Source organism: Aplysia californica, unplaced genomic scaffold (assembly GCF_000002075.1).
Source record: "Aplysia californica isolate F4 #8 unplaced genomic scaffold, AplCal3.0 scaffold00939, whole genome shotgun sequence".
Classification (NCBI taxonomy): Eukaryota; Metazoa; Mollusca; class Gastropoda; order Aplysiida; family Aplysiidae; genus Aplysia; species Aplysia californica.
This window is the reverse complement of record NW_004798209.1, coordinates 173,145-176,107: the sequence shown is the minus strand read 5'-3', so window position 1 is coordinate 176,107 and position 2,963 is coordinate 173,145. Positions and strand designations below refer to the sequence as shown.

Here is a 2,963-nt window from a genome sequence, read left to right as displayed (position 1 = left end):
AAAGAAGTAGAGGAAAAATTACAATAGTAAGGATTACGAAAGGAAAAACAGCAGTTCCCTGTTGTAGATCAGGCACAGTTATGAGCGTGACATTGTTAGATCAGCCCATTTACAATTCTACTGTGCACTAGAACGAGAAATGTCCTCCTTTGGGAATGGCCTAAAGACACTTCAGTCATTGGCACCGCCTGAGGGGGTGGGGGGGGATAAAAGAAATATATTATATACATGTATAATTATATATGGTCAATTATAAGCACAAGGGGGCTATCCCGAAAAATGCTGTTTTGAGAAAATCGAAGTTACAGTCTTTGCCCCTTGTTCAGTTTCTTTAAAAGACAAGGAGAGTTTTGTCTATAACCAAACACACACACCAATGAAACCAAACACTTTTGGTGCAGGACATGATTTCTGGGAACCCCCAGATCTGGGTTAGCCCGCTCGTCCTTAAAGCAGACCATGTATTATTATGTATATTGGGGCACGCACAATATGTGGTGAGGGGCCGGTAAGACATCGTGGAGATTTGGGGCAGATTATGTTTTAGCGCCTGTAAATGGGTGGTTGCACTGTATGCTTCCCAGGAAGTTGAGGTTGTTTCAGAATACTCCCAGGTCTGATGGGGTAATAGTATAGATTGTGAGGCGCATGGGGCTTGCTGATGAGCGGGGATTTGCGCTATACAAATGCTATCTATTATCTATCTATTATTACTAACCTGGTATGCAGGCTCCTGGTAGGTTGAGGACTAAAACATCCACCCGGGCAACCTTTCACATTATCTGGATACGCTGTGACGTTCTGTGCGTATATCAGTGACGTTCAGCCGTGTTTCGGTCCCTGTTGTAGGGTACCGGCACTTGCTCTAACGTATCGGTGACGCACAAAGCGTATCGGCGATATCCAAACGCTCCCAACACAGTTTCCAGCTCCAAGTTTTGTTCAGAGTGGTAACGTGGTGTCCAAAGATTAAAAACACGAAACACACGCCACACCACAGCTCCTGTCTAAAAATAGGCTACACTATCTTTTTTTTTTCCTTTACAGTTCGAGTCTTTTCTGGACAGGAAAAACCCCCCAACTCATTAACACAATTTCATTTCATCCCAACAGAGAAACAACTCACACAACGGTTCTACACTCCAAATCCAAACGCTTTTGTTTTGTCAGCAGAAACATGTCCTTAAGGAATTCACACAAGACTACACAATTTGATCTTTAAAACGTTTCTCTCGAGCAGTCTTTAGTGTAGCACGTCATGTCTGTCAAATGAGGCATCTCCAAGACTCCAGCGTAATCCAGTTTTGTTTTGTGTTAAAAAAAAAAACCCTCAACAGTTCCCTGTGTCTGCCTGAAACCGAAAGTAAAACATTCAAGATGGCTGATCTTAACATCCGGTCAAAGAAGAAGAGGACCACGAAAGACTCGTTTGCCGGCTAGTACCCGCTCTTGACCAGTAACTGTCGAAAGTCTTAACTGGTAGCGATTAGCACAATTACAACGGCTCGAAATCGCCAATTAGCACTCAAAAAACCCCAACAAACCAAAACCAAAACTTAAACCCCCCCCCCCCCCCCCCCCCCCCCAACGTTTCTCGTCTTCCTTAGCTCCTGGAGGGTGAAAAATCTTCAGTTAAGCTTGAACTCTTACATGACAAGGGGGACAACTCGGGACATAGCTCGCTCACGCAACAGAGGGAGCGGCGGGAGGGAACACACTATCATTAACGTACTTAGGCAATTACCTCACATACGCGCGCGCGCACACATACTCACACAATCACGTACACACGCACGCACGTTTAAGAGCGACCTTTGCGCTACAGCGGTGTTTAATTGATGCAGACCAACACACACACACACACACACACACACACACACACACACACACACACACAGCAACACCCTCTAGGCTAGGCGTTCAAGCAGGGACAGTATTCACAATTCGAGACGATTCCTACACTGAACAAAATCCCTGAAGGAAATGTCACAACTAAGTCGCCCCGTTTCGCAATCCGCACAGAAATCAACAAGCTGTCATACGCACTACTTTCACAAATCTAGATGTTTCCTACACTGAGCAGAACTCCCGAAGGAAAGAAATGAGGCTAAGAAGTCGACCTGTTTCGCAATCAGCGCAGAAGTGAACACAGGCTGTCGTGCACGTAGATTGGACGGATTCGTCCGTGGCGTAGAACACTCAGTGGCGTGCGAAGTCTGAGCACACGTCGAGCACCCCCATCCTTTGACGTCACTCTGCAACATACAAAATAGAACAATAAGTCAGACTTCATTAAACACAAACTACACGAAACAATAGAGATAAATGAGGGTCGAATTTTTTTTATTCAATATATTTTGATCACTTCATTTTTTTAAAAACGCACACGGTGAATAATAATTTTTTAAAAAATGTATAGACACGTAGGGTCTTGTTTTCGTATGTTTTCGTAGAGGTTTTACGGCACTCGCAACTGCATATTAAGGTCATATGAGCGCCAGAAAATTAGAGGTGTTACAAGAGAGTAACAAACATAAAAAAGAAGAAGGGGAGATAAGGACGATATATATTTGATAGAAAAGAAGGAGTAAACCATACCAGAGCATCCGCTAACCACCCACACGTAGGGTCTGGCTGAGCCGTCTGCTAACCTTCAGCAGTAAATGAGAGAAAAACAAAACAGCTCTTTATTCTTTTCTATAGAGGCAGGATTAATCGTGGGAGTACGACGTCATTCACACAAGCGTCAATAGCACAACAAAGAGAGGGACACAATGGGCAGATACAGGGAGCGATAGTATACTAATTATACATGCGAGTATGTATGTTATATAATGGATCTATGCTATATATACATACACACACATAAAATATATACACGTATACAGTATGCGCTTATACACGAATAGGAGACAGAAAAAAGGGGGAGAAAGAGAGAGAGGGAAGAGAGAGAGAGAGAGAGA

At 43.7% G+C, this 2,963-nt stretch overlaps 1 long non-coding RNA gene across 1 annotated transcript in view; it reads right to left on the bottom strand.

Moving 5' to 3' along the window:
- LOC101846388 overlaps window positions 1–2,963 on the bottom strand; it is a 40,361-nt gene that overhangs the window by 9,849 nt on the left and 27,549 nt on the right. The window contains exons 3-4 of the long non-coding RNA XR_221082.3: window positions 2,121–2,255; window positions 719–1,351 (exon numbers count right to left, since the gene is read on the bottom strand). This is a non-coding gene — a long non-coding RNA (uncharacterized LOC101846388). The remainder of the gene's footprint in view (window positions 1–718; window positions 1,352–2,120; window positions 2,256–2,963) is intronic.